Source organism: Pseudophryne corroboree, chromosome 3 (genome assembly GCF_028390025.1).
Source record: "Pseudophryne corroboree isolate aPseCor3 chromosome 3, aPseCor3.hap2, whole genome shotgun sequence".
NCBI classification, from domain to species: Eukaryota; Metazoa; Chordata; class Amphibia; order Anura; family Myobatrachidae; genus Pseudophryne; species Pseudophryne corroboree.
In genome coordinates this window covers 455,644,050-455,660,694 of record NC_086446.1, presented here as the reverse complement: position 1 = coordinate 455,660,694, position 16,645 = coordinate 455,644,050, and the positions used below count along the sequence as shown (strand labels likewise).

At 49.2% G+C, this 16,645-nt stretch overlaps 1 protein-coding gene across 4 annotated transcripts in view; it reads left to right on the top strand.

Annotated features, from left to right (window-relative positions):
- Positions 1-16,645, top strand: part of TMEM94 (transmembrane protein 94) — a 182,576-nt gene that overhangs the window by 41,251 nt on the left and 124,680 nt on the right. The window lies entirely within an intron of this gene.

The following is a 16,645-nucleotide window of genomic DNA, read 5'->3' as shown; positions in this document are numbered from 1 at the left end:
TCTGAGCTCAGACGCGCATTGCACAGCCCCCTCCATTACTTTCAATGGTGGGAACTTTGCGGTCAGCGGGAAGGTCACCCGCGGTCAGCGGCTGACCCGCAGGTAACCCCACCGCTGACCGCAAAGTTCCCACCATTGAAACTAATGGAGGGAGCTGTGCGATTCGCTGTCTGCCAGCTCAGACGCGCAAAGCCAATCAGGAGAGTGCCACGAAGTGGCGCTTCCTGCTTGGCTGAAGGGACCTTTCTGTGACAGGAGTCACGGGGGGTCTCTGCATTCGGGGAAAGGGGTCCCATGTGTAAACATGGGACCCCTTTCAGTCCGTGTGGTCCGGGTATTCGTTTTTTTGTTTTGCCAAGTACGTGGATTACAAATCACAGGACACTGGATTGAGGTGAGTATAATTTTATTCACAGGTACCCCGGGTCGTCGGCGACATTGGAGACGTGGCAGTCGGCGGGTCAACATAGGTAAGTATGTATGTGTCGGCATGTATGAAATAAACTTTTACTTTCAATGTGTGCGTGTCCTGTTTTTATTTGGGTATTTTTTTCCAGTAGAACTACAGGTACCAGCAGGCCCGTTTTTCCACCCGCATGCTGGTACTTGTGGTTCTCCAAGTACCAGCTTGCGGGGGAGGCTTGCTGGGACTTGTAGTTCTTCTGGAAAAAACAATATTCGTGCATTTTACTCAAGGCTATCAGCCCCCCATCCGCTGCCCTTGGATAGGGGGGGGGACAGCCTCGGGCTTCACCCCTGGCCCTTGGGTGGCTGGGGGGGGGGACCCCTTGATTGAAGGGGTCCCCACTCCTCCAGGGTACCAAGGCCAGGGGTGACTAGTTGGGTATTTAATGCCACAGCCGCAGGGCGCTGTATAAAAGTGACCCCCGGCTGTGGCATTATCTGTCCAGCTAGTGGAGCCCGGTGCTGGTCCAAAATATATGGGGGACCCCTACTCTTTTTGTCCCCCGTATTTTTTGCACCAGGACTAGGCGCAGAGCCCGGTGCTGTTTGTTAAAATACGGGGGATCCCCTGTCATTTTTTTCCCCGTATTTTGGCAACCAGGACCGGCTCAAAGAGCCCGAGGCTGGTTATGCTTAGGAGGGGGGACCCCACGCAATTTTTTTTCGGGTTTTTTACCGTTTTTCCATTAAAAATAAAATAAAAAAATAATTATATTTTTAAAAATATATAAATAATACTTGTGCCTCCTAAATAGACAAACCAAGTACCTAATCCCTTCTAATATAAATAGATATGCTATTGCCAATAAAAAAAACACAAAAAAAAACATGTTTTAATTTTTTTTTATTAGATTCCGCCAGCAAAGTGTGGCAGATTGAAAATGACGAATTTACTGTCTAAAAGCACTGTTGTCGAATTTACAATCTTCAATTGAATATACTTTTGTCGAAATGCCGCATTTGTACCATTGCAGAAATGTCGAATTTGACAAATGTCGAATTTCAAAAAGTCGAATTTGGAATGGCCGTTTTTTTGACGAAAAGTACTGTATTGCATTGTCGAATTTTTTTTTTGGGCGAAAATGTCCCGTTTTTCGACATTTTCGTGAATTCGACCGCAATTGCATATACCCCTATGTCTGTCTGTTTTTACCCAGTTTTGTTCTATTACTGTTGTTCTAATTGTAAAGTGCAACGGAATATGCTGCGCTATATGAGAAACTGTTCATAAATAAATAAATAATGTTAGTCCGCTGTCCCCTTGCGGCAGAATTGAGTAAAAATTGGGAAACGCCACCGCCGGTGGACTTCGCAAATCGCTTGGCTGGTGGTGTCATCTGCTCTGCCTGTTACTACCGTCACTTCTCTCAAGGAGCCAACGGATAAGCGTGTGGAGGGCTGCTTAAGAGCTATCTATACCCTGGCAGGGGCTGCGCATAGGTCCACCATTGCGGCTACTTGGGCCGCAGAAGCTATTGAGGCGTGGGCTCAGGAAATAGAGGCTGAGTTTCCGTCCGATTTTCCTGAACATGCCAGACAATGTCTCTCTTATATTGTCACGGCATCTCATTACATTAAAGAAGCAGCTTCAGATGCCGGTGTTCTGGGTGCCAAGGCTGCTACGACATCCATTTTGGCTCGCCGTATTCTCTGGTTACGGTCTTGGTCGGTGGAATTGGACTCTTAAGAAAACCCTGGAGGTGCTCCCGTTTAAAGGAAACATCCTCTTTGGTGAGGATCTCAACAAGATTGTCGCTGACTTGACGTCTGCTAAGACTACATGTCTATCTAGTACTACTCCTTCGGCACAGAAGGCTAAGAGTACTTCCTTTCGTTACTTTTGCGCTCTGGGTAAAGCAAAGAATCAGGCGTACCCGAAACAGTCTTGCACTTCCAAAACCACCAAGCCCAAGCCTAAACGTGCCTGGGCTGCCCGTCGGCCTGCTTCCAAATCTGACAAGCCTGCGGCATGACGAGGTGGGCTCCCCCTGGGGGATCCCAGGGTGGGAGGCCGACTTCTACAGTTCACCCAGGTATGGTTGAAGACCACTTCAGACGCTTGGGTATGGGAAGTCATCACTCACGGATACGCTATATCCTTCAAGACACGTCCCCCTCCTCGCTGTTGCCTGACGGACATCCCTTCAGATCAGGTGAAGGCAACAACTCTCCGTTCAGTGGTACAATCCCTCCTTGACACTGGAGTGGTAGTGCCGGTGCCTCAACCAGAGGTTGTTTTTGTCACAGGAGAAAGTCCTGAAGCTTCAGGACAAGATACGTTGCTTCCTCTCTCGTCCACGTGTGTCGATACACTCGGCGATGCAAGTACTAGGTCTCATGGTGTCTGCTTTCGACATGGTGGAGTATACTCAATTTCATTCCCGCCCTTTGCAGAAACTGATTCTTGCCAAGTGGAACGGCCTGCCTCACCGGATCAGGTCTCAAATGATCTCCTTGTCTCCGGAGGTCCGTCTGTCACTGACCTGGTGGCTGCAGGACTGCCGATTGAGCAGGGGTCGTCCCTTCTGGATCTCCAGCTGGTTTCTTCTGGCGACGGATGCCAGTCTGAGGGGTTGGGGCGCTGTGTTGGAGAAACACTCTCTTCAGGGTCGTTTGACCAGGGAGGAGTCTCTCCTCCCGATAAACATTCTGGAATTGCGGGCAGTGTTCAATGCTCTGAAACTGGCCCAGCATCTGGTACTGAACAGGCCTGAACAAGTACAGTCCGACAACGCCACCACGGTGGCGTACATAGATCATCAAAGCGGCACTTGAAGCCACATGGCAATGATGGAAGTGTCAAAGATTCTTCAATGGGCAGAACGCCATCTACCAGCCATATCGGCTGTGTTCATTCCGGGGGTCCTCAACTGGGAAGCGGACTTCCTCAGTCGTCAGGACGTACACGCCGGAGAGTGGAGCCTTCATCCAGAAGTATATCAACTCTTAGTGGACTAGTGGGGCCTACCAGATGTAGACCTGATGGCGTCTCGACACAATCACAAGGTTCCAGTCTTCGGAGCAAGAACAAGGGATTCTCAAGCAGCGTTCGTGGACGCACTGGCAATTCCATGGAACTTTCGGCTGCCGTACGTGTTCCCTCCGGTGTCACTCCTGCCCAGAGTAGTGAGGAAGTTCAAGCAAGAGGGAGGAATCCTTCTTCTAATAGCTCCAGCGTGGCCCAGACGGCATTGGTTCTCAGACCTGCAGGGTCTCTCGTTAGAGTGTTCTCTTCTGCTTCCGCAACGACCAGACCTTGTTGTTCAGGGCCCTTGTGTTTACCAGGAGTTGGCCCGACTGGCTTTGACGGCGTGGCTCTTGAAGCTTCCGTACTGAGGGCCAAAGGATTTTCTGAGGTGGTCATTCAAACGATGTTGAAGGCCCGTAAGCCGGCTTCTGCTCGGATTTACAATAGGTCTGGAATTCTTACTTTGCTTGGTGCGCATCTAACAATCATGACATTTACAAGTTTTGTACAGCCAAACTTTTGGCCTTGCTACAACAGGACTTGGGCTTTCGGCTGGCCTCCCTCAAGGTTCATATTTCTGCTTTGTTGGTATGGTTTCAGAGAAAAATTGCGACTCTCCTGATGTTCATACATTCACTCAGGGTACCATATGAAAATATATTACAAGGAAGCGCATATATATATTTTATTAAAAATTGTAGATATTTTTTTTTTTTTAATAATCAATTTTCTTAATAATGCAAAACATAATGTAACTTTAAAACACACCAAATCTGCAGTGCAAAGAAGTCCAGAAACCGTGACTATTACCGTCCAGATAACCATATACCGCTGGAGCTCCAATATGGATATTCTTTAAGCACACAAGGTGCTATTTCTGTAACTCCCCGGTGAAGAGCTGGTTACTTTAAATGATATATGTTGTTACTTTGTATCCACAAGCCAGAACAATATACTTTTGTAGAAACTGCAGGTATTCACAATGTACCTGCCGCACAGCAGCTAGTGTCCCCTTTCTCTCCCCACCGCCAATGATTATTGCTCACCACAGCCGTATGTTGAAGCCTCAGTACAGCTAGATCTTAAACGGTTAGTACCGAAGTTCTCCGGCGGGAGCGGCGGTAACAGCAACGTCCACGGGGGAAGGGTGCACACTTTCAAAGTTGGTTTCAAGTGATTCTTCCAAAGTGTCCTCTGGCATAGAGGGATTCTGGACAGCCTGCCGGTGTTTTAAATGGATCCTTAACACGTTTCTCCGTGCTTCCATTCTCACGGTTTCATCAGAAGGTCTGATGAAACCGTGAGATTGGAAGCACGGAGAAACGCGTTAAGGATCCATTTAAAACACCGGCAGGCTGTCCAGAATCCCTCTATGCCAGAGGACACTTTGGAAGAATCACTTGAAACCAACTTTGAAAGTGTGCACCCTTCCCCCGTGGACGTTGCTGTTACCGCCGCTCCCGCCGGAGAACTTCGGTACTAACCGTTTAAGATCTAGCTGTACTGAGGCTTCAACATACGGCTGTGGTGAGCAATAATCATTGGCGGTGGGGAGAGAAAGGGGACACTAGCTGCTGTGCGGCAGGTACATTGTGAATACCTGCAGTTTCTACAAAAGTATATTGTTCTGGCTTGTGGATACAAAGTAACAACATATATCATTTAAAGTAACCAGCTCTTCACCGGGGAGTTACAGAAATAGCACCTTGTGTGCTTAAAGAATATCCATATTGGAGCTCCAGCGGTATATGGTTATCTGGACGGTAATAGTCACGGTTTCTGGACTTCTTTGCACTGCAGATTTGGTGTGTTTTAAAGTTACATTATGTTTTGCATTATTTTTTTTAAATAGAGTAATTTTTTATTCAACAGCATATTAAAGATAGACATTTCAGTGTACACTGGGAAGCACAATTAGAATTACACGATATTCAGAGTCATACGTTTTTCCAAGGGTATACATATACGAATGCCATTCCCCGTATTGCTATTCCCGTGCAGTCTTTCCACAATATGCATATTTTCTGAAGTCTGTAAACAGGTCATGATTCACATACTTATCATTTTAGATATTTTCTCCCCAAACCTTTATTGTAATTACCCCGTCTAGTAGGCCTTATATAGCCCACAACCCCACTACCCCCGAACAGAACCCTCTGAAACAAACTCAAGCCTAGTCAAGCCAAGGTGTGTATGGTGCGGTGTGGCAGCTAGATAGTTAAACAACTTCGTTAAAGGGGAGGTAAAGGCTCGGCCCAGCGCCCCAGGGCCCAATTAACGCTCCGCAGCGGAAGCCGGTGCCCTCTAAATCTGAAGGGCAAGGGAGGAGTATGTGGAATTGATCCAGGGAGACCATATCTTCTCGTATTTGGTAAGGGCATTATATTTCATATATACATAGCGTTCTTTTAATAGATTATCGTTTACCAAACTTTTGAAAGCAGGTATCGTGGGAGGACGCGGGGCCATCCATGTCCGCGCAATACACACCTTTGCAAGAGCGCACACACTGCGGGCATACATGCTTTCCCATCGGGACCCTGAGTCAGAATCGCCCACCCCCAAAATACAAAATCTCGGGGTCAACAAACCTCTCGGTATCCCCGTATGTTCCAGAATCGACCCGACCCCAGCCCAGAACACCTGCAGCAACGGGCATTCCCATACGAGGTGCCAGAATGTGCCTCCGGCAGCCCCGCACTTGGGGCAAACATCAGCACTATCAGACCTAAATCTGGCCAGCCTGCTCGGCGTCATGTATGATCTATGCAGAATGAAAAGCTGTATCTGCTGAAACCGCAGCAATTTGGTAACCTGGCTCGGATTGCCCAGAGCGCCCTCCCAGTCTTCCCCGTCTATGGGACCCAAGTCACACTCCCAGTTCTCCCGAAGATCCGAGAGCGGGTCTGCATGTATTGTTTGAAGAAGGTATGAGTAGGTGAAGGAAATCACCTCGACTCGACCCAGTGAATGTAGAAATGTTTTTATGGGGAAGGGGAGGAGCGCCGGGGGAGAATCTCCGAACTGCGCCCGCAAGGCGTGCCTGAGCTGTAAAAATCTGTAAAAGTGAGAGTTCGGGAGTCCAAACTCCTCCTTTAATTGCTGAAACAATTTCAATGAACCATCACTATATAACTGGGACAGTGAGACTATCGAATATGGAGCCCACACCTCCCCGCCCTCTAGAGACCCCAGTTCGCTAAGCAATGTGGAGTGCCATAGGGGAGTGTCCGGGTCCATACCCTCGTACCCAAGCAGGCCCTTCAATGCTAGCCATATCTTCATAGCCTGAAAGACAATAGGAGGTGAGAATCTAGAAGGGTTTCCCCCCACCAGGACCTGTGTCGGGGAAAGATCCGGGTAATAGCACCGAAGGAATGCCCAACCCAGTCCAGTCCCCTCCCCTCCTCGAAGCCACATACCGATATGTGATAGCTGAGCAGCATAGTAATACAGTTGGAAGTGGGGCAAGGCCAAGCCGCCGTCCCTTTTTTGTCTGGTAAGGGTGGTTAATTTTATTCTAGATCTTTTATTGGCCCATATCAAGGACGTCAGGACACTATTTAATTTCCTGAAGAAGGCTGGAAAGATGTATACAGGGGACTGCAAGAGAACATACAATAGTTTAGGCAAATCTACCATTTTAATGAGGCCGACCCTACCCGTCATTGTCAGTGGAAGCTTACACCAAGCTCTCGATTTGCGCACTACTGTCTGTACAAGAGGGTCAAGGTTTAAGGGTACAAAGTCTGATGGGTCGTTGGTAATTAGGATCCCGAGGTACTTAAACTGGACTGTCCAACACAGCGGTAGGGATATTTTCGGAACCTGGGGGAGGGAGCCTATAATGGGCATAATAAACGATTTGGACCAGTTTATGCGGAGACCCGAATACCCACCAAAGGTCTCAATGACCCGCAACACAGTGGGCATCTCCACCGCGTAGTCTCGAAGGAATAACAGCAAGTCATCCGCATAAAGGGCTATTTTATCAGTGCAGGAACCCGTATCTATTCCCCCAATGTCCGGGTGCGACCTGATCAAGCAAGCCAGGGGCTCTATGGCTATGGCAAACAGGGCAGGAGAGGGGGCATCCCTGTCTGGTGCCCCGTGTCAAAGGGAAGGAGGAGGAAATGTAGCCGTTCACGAGGACCCTGGCGCGTGGATTCTGGTATAGCAATTTGATCCATTGTATAAAGTTTGGGCCAAAGCCCATGTTCCTCATGACTCCCCACAGGTAAGGCCACTCAACGCTGTCAAATGCCTTGGCTGCATCCAGTGAGACCACAGCCGCGTCCGAGGGGAAGTCATGAGGAGCCTGCAAAATAGTGTACAGCCTGCGCAGATTAATGGATGTGGATTTCCCAGGCATGAAGCCGGTTTGATCCGGATGAATTATAGATTCAATTACTAGGTTGAGCCGGACCGCAAGAATTTTCGCCAGGATCTTGGCATCGGTGGGGATAAGGGATATCGGCCTGTAGGACTCCAACAGCTTGGGGTCCTTACCAGGTTTTGGAAGCATTATGAGAATCGCCTCGGACATTGAGGGAGGAAGGCTGTTAGCGGCAAACATATCAACATACGTGTCAAGCAGCTGAGGACCAAAGAACTCAATGTATTGTTTATACAGTTCCGTGGGAATACCGTCACTACCCGGGGATTTTACCACTAGGAGACACCTCCACCGCCGACGTCACCTCCTCCAGGGTCAGAGGCGCGTCCAAGGCGTCCCTAGCCTCAGGGGAGAGTTTAGAAAGGGGAATATTTGTCAGGTATAGGTCTAAGTCCTCCGTGGAACATGTCAGTCGGCTATCATATACCTCCCTAAAGTAGCTGAGGAACATCTGTGCGATGTCAGGGGTGTTATCTACCGTGGAGCCGTCAAAGTCAAGCAGCTGCGCTATCGTGGTCCCAGGTCGGTCATAATGCACTAAGTGGGCCATCAAACTACCTGGTCTGTCCGCCTGCATATAGATGTTAGTGGCCCTAAACAAGAGGGAACGTGCATTTTTGTCTGAAAGGTGAGCGAGCCAGGCTCCTGAGCCACCAGCCAGCGGGTTTTCAGCGCAGGGGTACCCTCAGTCAGGTATCGCGTCTCCAGATCCCTACACTCAGTCTCAAGTTGTCTTTCCGTCGCCCTGCGAGCCACCTTGCAGGCAGCAATTTTGCCAATCAATGTACCTCGCAAATACGCTTTGACTGCATCCCAAACAACCGGGGCCGTTCCCGCATTATCTGCAAAAAATCCCTCCCATGTGGGCGCTAAATCCGGGCAATCGCCCAGCTGGGCCAGCCAAGATGGATGCAGCCGCCAATATGACTGTCCCCTCTGACATTCCCCATCTATTGACAGCACCAGGGGTGAATGATCGGACACCCCCCGTGCTTCGTAACGGACATCCGTCACGCCAGGCAGAAGCCCAGGCGAGACCAGGGCCAGGTCGATTCTGGAAAAAGAGCCATGTGTACCCGAATAACAGGAGTATTGCCGAAGATTAGGATTCCGAATCCTCCAGGCGTCTACCCACTGCATGCTATCTATAAAGTCTGCGAATTTAGATCTAGATGAAATTAAGCCGCCCCCCGCCCCTTGATCTCGAGGAGCCCTCCATCTATCCAAAGAGGCATCCAACACAGTGTTGAAGTCCCCCAGGCAGATGACAGGGGTGTGGGGGGAGGAGGCAACAAATGAGGCGGCCTTTTGCAGGACATCATATGAAAACGGGGGGGGAACATACACAGACAATAGGAAAAAATTACGTGAAAACAGTTTACATTCTAGGAACACGTATCTACCGTGTGGATCTGTATTTACCCTGATCATCTCAAACTGAACAGTCCTCTTTATCATTACCGACACCCCTCGGGAATAAGAGGAGTGCGAGGAATGATACGCCCACCCCACCCAAGGCCTACGGAGCGACAACAGCCTATTTCCCTCCAAGTGGGTTTCGCTTAAACAAATGATATCCGGGCCATATTTCTTGATCATTTTAAATACTAAGGATCGCTTAACTTTGTTGTTGATGCCCCGGACATTCCACGCCAACATTTTTAAGGGAGGCATGTCGGCCAAGTTATCAACAGGGGCACAACACTCCTAGCAACCGCCCGTCCACCCGGCGCTCCGCTCACGTAATCATGTCGTCCGCAGGCCCCGGACCCCGAGCCGAACCCCAGAAAACAGTGCAACCCCACCACACCCTCCTGAATAACAAGTATATAGGCTTCGTAAATTCAAAACATATAACAGAAAAACTGCTGAGAGGCCAACAACGGCCCCCAAACATCCCCCCACCCCGTATACCTCCCCGAACTGTGGCATACCCATATCCCTAACCAAACTTTAGCCCTGGAGATCCCAAAGCCTACGGCAACACTGTACCAGGCGTACAGATCAAAACAACCCCAATACCAAAACCTTTATGCGTTTATACGTTTATAACACTTCTCAGCAAAGTCCAGAACCACTAAACGAGAGGAAGCTCCCTGGACTTATACTTGCGGAATGTGGGCCCATAGAGGACGGCGACCCGATGTCAGTCTGGAGCCAGCTGGCGGACCCCCGGAGCATATCTGTCCAACCAGGAAGCCGCCTGCCTGGGCGAGCTGAAGAATTTGGTCTCCCCGTCCGCCACCACACGCAACCTGGAGGGAAACAGCATCGAGTAGGACAGATTCAGGTCACGAAGGCGTCGCTTAATGGGAAGAAACTGGGCCCGGTCTTTTTGAACGTCCGCTGCAAAGTCCGGAAATGCCGACACCCGGATTCCATTCCGGATCAGGGGGCCCTTCACGCGTCCCAGGCGCAGGACAGAGTCCCGGTCCTTGTAGTGCAGGAATTTTGCTATAAAAGTTCGTGGTGGGGCGCCTGGGGGTAAAGGCCGGAAGGGCACGCGGTGAGCCCGCTCCACTGCAAACTGAGAGGTAAAGGATTCAGCACCATATACCTCTTTTAGCCAGGACTCCAAGAAATCTTCGGGGTGTGCCCCCTCTTCCTTTTCGGGGAGGCCTACGAACCTCACGTTATTTCTGCAGAGTCTGCCCTCCATGTCCAGGAGTTTGGTTTGCATCGTTGTGACTTGTTGTGTAACTGCAGACACCGATCGTTGTAAAGGGCCGCTGAGGTCTTCCAAGTTGGAGACCCTTGTCTCAGTTTCGCCCACCCTCTCCCGCACTCGCTGGACGTCCTGTCGCAGCAGTGATAAATCACACTGCACCTTCTCCATCTAGTCTGACAGACGCTGTTCACTGGCCGCTATGACCTCCAGGACCTGCTGGATGGAAGGAGCAGATGGCTGTGTATTCGCCCCTGAGTCGGCCCCGGCCGAGGGATCCATTCTGGCAGGGGGGGAGAGCTTAGGAGATGACTGCGTCGACTGGGTTGCAGGCTGTCGAGCAAACTTCTCCAGTTTAGCCGCGGCCGCACTCTGGCCGCCCCTCACCATCGTATCAAGGCCTAGCAATACTCAGAGTCCCGATATTCAGTGTCAAGAAGTATAGCAGTGGGTGGTAAATGCTGTATCAGCAGCACGCCAGGCACTGGGATAGCCAGCTGTTATATTGAAGGGAGAAGGGGGACCAGGGGAGTCCAGTGGTATAAATAAATATGTCCAGTGTATGGTATTCCAACAGCATAAGCAATAGGCAGGGCAGCTGGGACCAGTACTAATCCTCCAGCCCAGTACAATCTTCACCCAAACTGCACTCTGCTGTGAGGAGAGACACAGGGAGCTGTAAGTAAAATGGCCGCCCAGCACACAGACTTCCCCTTCTTCCCTCCCTGCACCAGCCTTCAGGGGAGCAGGATCATTTATGTGTGGAGCCCTGGGGGTGCAGGAGTGGGGTGCCGCTTTCCTCCTGTGCCGCTGTGGCCGCCTCGGGTGCGCGATCGTGTGCGCGCGCGCGCCTGGCGGAGCTCCAAAATCGAGGCCGGGGACTGAATTGCGGCCTAGGCCCGGAGTCCGGGCGGCCGCTGGCGCGAGCCGGGGACACTCACACGGGTCCACAACGGTGCCTGCCGCCTCCCCAGTGCCGCCAGACAGGAGAGGAGTCCAGAGAAGACCACAAAAGGAGCCCCAGGATCGATACAGGATTAATATCCAGGGAGCTCCTCGATCCTGCTGCCTAGTCCCTTGCCGCCGTGGCCACGCCCCCTTATGTTTTGCATTATTAAGAAAATTGATTATTAAAAAATAAAAATATCTACAATTTTTAATCAAATATATATATGCGCTTCCTTGTAATATATTTTCATATGGTACATGTTTTTAGTGTTTTGTTTGGAGTAAGGTAGAATACTCTATTGGAAGCTGCAAATATATTATTTAAAATTGGTACCCATCTTAGGAGTTAATTTTAGTGCGCTTGATTGTTACACAGGTTTGACAGTTAAAACCATTAGTGGCTAGACAGTCAAAACTGTGTGGTTTTATTCACTCAGGGGGGTAAATTTACTAACATTCGTATTTTCCCGTTTCAGGTCAAAGTTCAATCACGAATGACATCGAAAGTGTAAAACTGCATCTTTTTGAATTTGTTACGACGGATTTACTAAGCTGCCGTATTCGGGTTTTTCTTTTGTTCCGATGTCGATGTCATTCGTGTTTTTTTTTTTATTTTTACGGCCGACTTTTTACACTGCCGACTTTTTTACAATGAATCTCGGCCGGATCTGTGTGATCCGTGCTGGGGTTCATTTTTTTTTTTTTTTTAAATAAAACACTGTAAAATCCAAAAAAAAAATTGCGTGGGGTCCCCTCTCCTAAGCATAACCAGCCTCGGGCTCTTTGAGCCGATCCTGGTTGCAGAAATATGGGAAAAAAAATGACAGGGGTTCCCCCATATTTAAGCAACCAGCATCGGGCTCTGCGCCTGGTCCTGGTTCCAAAAATACGGGGGACAAAAAGAGTAGGGGTCCCCCGTATTTTTAAAACCAGCACCGGGCTCCACAAGCTGGACAGATAATGCCACAGCCGGGGGTCACTTTGATATAGTGCCCTGCGGCCGTGGCATCAAAAATCCAACTAGTCACCCCTGGCCGGGGTACCCTGGGGGAGTGGGGACCCCTTCAATCAAGGGGTCCCCCCCCCCCAGCCACCCAAGGGCCAGGGGTGAAGCCCGAGGCTGTCCCCCCCCATCCAATGGGCTGCGGATGGGGGGGCTGATAGCCTTTTGTGATAATGAAAAGATATTGTTTTTAGTAGCAGTACTACAAGGCCCAGCAAGCCTCCCCCGCATGCTGGTACTTGGAGAACCACAAGTACCAGCATGCGGCGGAAAAACGGGCCCACTGGTACCTGTAGTACTATTACTAAAAAAATACCCAAAAAAAGACAAGACACACACACCGTGAAAGTAAAGATTTATTACATACATCCACACAAACATACATACATACTTACCTTATGTTCACACGAGGGTCTGTCCTCTTCTCCAGTAGAATCCAAGGGGTACCTGTTGAAAAAATTCTACTCACCAGATCCCGGGTCCCAGGGTCCTCGGGGCAACCATTTGTAATCCAGGTACTTGAATAAAATAACAAAACGGAAAGCCGAGCCACGAACTGAAAGGGGCCCCATGTTTTCACATGGGACTCCTTTCCCCGAATGCCAGAAACCCACTCTGACTGATGTCTAAGTGGGTTTCTTCAGCCAATCAGGGAGCGCTACGTTGTAGCACTCTCCTGATCGGCTGTGTGCTCCTGTCCTGACTGACAGGCGGCACACGGCAGTGTTACAATGTAGCGCCTATGCGCTCCATTGTAACCAATGGTGGGAACTTTCTGCTCAGCGGTGACGTCACTTTAGGTCAACCGCAGGGCAGAAAGTTCCCACCATTGGTTACAATGGAGCGCATAGGCGCTACATTGTAACACTGCCGTGTGCCGCCTGTCACTCAGTACAGGAGCACACAGCCGATCAGGAGAGTGCTACAACGTAGCGCTCCCTGATTGGCTGAAGAAACCCACTTAGACATCAGTCAGAGTGGGTTTCTGGCATTCGGGGAAAGGAGTCCCATGTGAAAACATGGGGCCCCTTTCAGTTCGTGGCTCGGGTATCCGTTTTGTTATTTTATTCAAGTACCTGGATTACAAATGTTTGCCCCGAGGACCCTGGGACCCGTGATCTGGTGAGTAGAATTTATTCAACAGGTACCCCTTGGATTCTACTGGAGAAGAGGACAGACCCTCGTGTGAACATAAGGTAAGTATGTATGTATGTTTGTGTGCATGTATGTAATAAATCTTTACTTTCACGGTGTGTGTGTCTTGTCTTTTTTTGGGTATTTTTTTAGTAGTAGTACTACAGGTACCAGCGGGCCCGTTTTTCCGCCGCATGCTGGTACTTGTGGTTCTCCAAGTACCAGCATGCGGGGGAGGCTTGCTGGGCCTTGTAGTACTGCTACTAAAAACAATATCTTTTCATTATCACAAAAGGCTATCAGCCCCCCCATCCGCAGCCCATTGGATGGGGGGGGGACAGCCTCGGGCTTCACCCCTGGCCCTTGGGTGGCTGGGGGGGGGGGGACCCCTTGATTGAAGGGGTCCCCACTCCCCCAGGGTACCCCGGCCAGGGGTGACTAGTTGGATTTTTGATGCCACGGCCGCAGGGCACTATATAAAAGTGACTCCCGGCTGTGGCATTATCTGTCCAGCTAGTGGAGCCCGGTGCTGGTTTTAAAAATACGGGGGACCCCTACTCTTTTTGTCCCCCGTATTTTTGGATCCAGGACCCAGGCGCAGAGCCCGATGCTGGTTGCTTAAATATGGGGGAACCCCTGTCAATTTTTTCCCCATATTTCTGCAACCAGGATCGGCTCAAAGAGCCCGAGGCTGGTTATGCTTAGGAGGGGGGACCCCACGCAATTTTTTTTAAAGAAAATAACCACTTTCCCACCCCTTCCCACTGATATACATGCACGGATCTCATGGATCCCTGCATGCCTATACAATCACGGATTAAAAAAGCAGGTCTGGTTTTTTTTAGCACTTTTTTACGAGTTGTAATTTTTCACGGCAGTGTTTGTTTGTTTTTTGCTTTGCACTTCTTAGTAAATTACCGAGATTCATACTTAAACAGCCGCGTTTTGACCGATGGTGTATTCATTTGTATTTTTTTTGTTGGACTTCCATAAAATTACGAATGTCCTCATCACTGCCGTGATTATTGCTTAGTAAATTACCGAGATGACACTTTGATGAAAAAACGGCATCTCGGTCAAAATCGGGACCTTAGTAAATTTACCCCCGGGTGTCTTATGGATTCAACCTCCCTATGTCCCACCTGTGGCTCCTTGGTATTTGTCGGTAGTTCTGGAAGCTTTGCAAGAGTCTCCGTTCGAACCTCTTGAATCTGTGGACCTTTAGTGGCTTTCCCTCAAGGTCTTGTTTCTGCTGGCTATTGTCTCTGCTAGACAGGTATCAGATTTGTCTTGTAGGTCCCCCTATCTGATTTTTCACCGTGACCGTGCGGTTTTTCGGACGCGCCCTGGTTATCTACCTAAGGTGGTGTCTTCTTTCCACCTTAACCAGGAGATTGTGGTTCCGGCCTTTGTCTCTCCGGATTTATCCTCCAAAGAGCGGTCTTTGGATGTGGTACGGGCTCTCAGTATCTATGTGAAGAGGACAGCCTCCGTTAGGAAGTCTGATTCTCTCTTTGTACTGTTTGGTTTTCACAAACGTGGCTGGCCTGCTAACAAGCAGACCTTGGCCAGATGGATTAGAATGGTGATTGCACATGCTTATGTACAGGCTGGCCTTCCAGCTCCTGCTACCATCAAAGCCCATTCTACTCGGTCTGTTGGACCTTCTTGGGCGGCCCGTCGTGGTGCGACCCTTGAACAATTGTGCAAGGCGGCTACTTGGTCCTCAGTGAACACGTTCATAAGGTTCTATGTCTTCGGTACTTCCGCCTCCCAGGATGCTTCCTTTGGACGCTGGGTTCTTGTGCCCGCTACAGTGCATCCCCTCCCCTGAGGAACTGCTTTAGGACATCCCAATGTTATTCCCTGTGGAATACCAGTGTACCCCGCTGCAGAAAAGGAGATTTATGGTAAGAACTTACCTTTGTTAAATCTCTTTCTGCGAGGTACACTGGATTCCACAGGGCGTCCACCCTGACGCACTTAGCTTCTTTGGGTTGGTATGGCATTAGCCGCTGATACGTTCTCCTGTCGTGAGAATGTGGTGTCTGTAGCTACTAACTGTTGTCGTCTCTTTTACCTGCTACTGCATTGGACTGGTTAACAAAACTGAGCTCCTGTGCACGGAGGCGGGGTTATAGAGGAGGTGGTGCTGAGCATTTTGGGAACAGTCAAAGCTTTTAGCCTGTTGGTGCCTCGGATCAAGATCTTACTCTACACCCCGATGTTATTCCCTGTGGGATCAAGTGTACCTCGCAGAAAGAAATTTAACAAAGGTTAGTTCTTACCATCAATCTCCTTTTTAATTTTTTATGACTGAATGTTCCAAATGTGATTTTGAAAACATTTTTTATTGGATATTATTACACACATATACTAAGCACACACAAAATACTTGTTTTAAAATTTCTGATTAGCCTTGTTCTGGATGTAGGTTTCATTACTTAGATTTCTAAAAGCTGGTAGGCTGCGTATAAAAAACATGAGGTAACAGAGAAGTCCGATTCTACTTATTTTCTCCATTTGTGTTCTCAAATAATGACCATATTGATGGTTTAGTACTGGGCATATTCCATTCTGCGGCCTATCTGCTTTGCACAGTACATCTTACAGGGCATATTCCATTCTGCGGCCTAATGGCTGTGCACGGTATATATTACTGGCCATTATTAATTCTGCTCTGAACAGTACACATTATGGGGCATGTTCTGTTCCACCGACTAATTGCTGTGCACATTACACCTTACTGGGCATATTCTGTTCTGCGGCCCAATTGCTGTGCACAGTAAATCTTACTGGGCTTATTCCATTCTGCGGCCTAATGGCTATGCACTGTACATCTTACTGGGCTTATTCCATTCTGATGCCTAATGGCTGTGCACTGTACATTTTACTGGGCATATTCCGTCCTGCGGCCTAATTGCTGTGCACAGTACATTTTACTGGGCATATTCTATTCTGCGGCCTAGTTTTTGTGCACAGTACACCTTACTGGGCATATTCCGTTCTGCTGACTAATTGCTGTGCACAGTACACCTTACTGGGCATATTCTGTCCTGCGGCCTA